This window comes from Haplochromis burtoni, unplaced genomic scaffold, assembly GCF_018398535.1.
Source record: "Haplochromis burtoni strain Fernald_Lab_line unplaced genomic scaffold, NCSU_Asbu1 Contig_922, whole genome shotgun sequence".
NCBI lineage: Eukaryota > Metazoa > Chordata > Actinopteri > Cichliformes > Cichlidae > Haplochromis > Haplochromis burtoni.
This window is the reverse complement of record NW_024583283.1, coordinates 73,405-74,228: the sequence shown is the minus strand read 5'-3', so window position 1 is coordinate 74,228 and position 824 is coordinate 73,405.

The window sequence follows — 824 nt, the reverse complement described above, 5'->3', positions numbered from 1 at the left end:
GCTTCGTGTGTTGTTTTTGGGCTTAAGCCCAGTAAGCCACCTCCCCCCCCCCGCTGATGGTTGACTCCAAATCTCCCGAACACTATGTCGATTTGAGAACGCAAGACCGAAACAGCGAGACCAAGACCGAGACCAAGACAAAAGTCCGTCGAGACCAAGACCGAGACCAAGACAAAAGTCCGTCGAGACCAAGACGAGACCAAGACAAAAGTCCGTCGAGACCAAGACGAGACCAAGACCACGTAAAAGTGGTCTCGAGACCGGTCTCGAGACCAAGACCGGTCTCGAGACATCCAACTCTATTGTGTACCTGGAGTTGAGTGTTTTAACGGATGCATTAAAGGATGCATTTTTAGACATAAGTTGTAATGGCCGCCGTTTCCTTTGTGAGTATTTATAACACAGCGTGTTATAAATATAGCGCTAGTAAAGCGCTATATAAATACAGGCCATTTACCATTTTTTAGCACCTGACGGCTCTTTATTGCTTCTCATCCGTAAATACTCTGCAGACTCTTTCGTGTGATTCAGTTTATTTTGAAAAGTCTCAACAGGATCTTGAGCTTTATTGTGAAAGGTTTATGTGGAGAATAAACAACAGGACACACGATGGTTTTAACGTCGTTGTTGCTAACAACAACGCATAAAAACAGGCGCTTGTCCATCCGTAGTGTGGTTATATTAAATATAAGAGAAAGAGAGAACTTTAAGAAATTAATATAGCCACTACAGTGACCATCAAAACAATGAAAAAATATTGCCATGAACAGTTTATTTAGCGACACCACGAAACAAACGATAGCGTAAAATGAAATGATAGACGT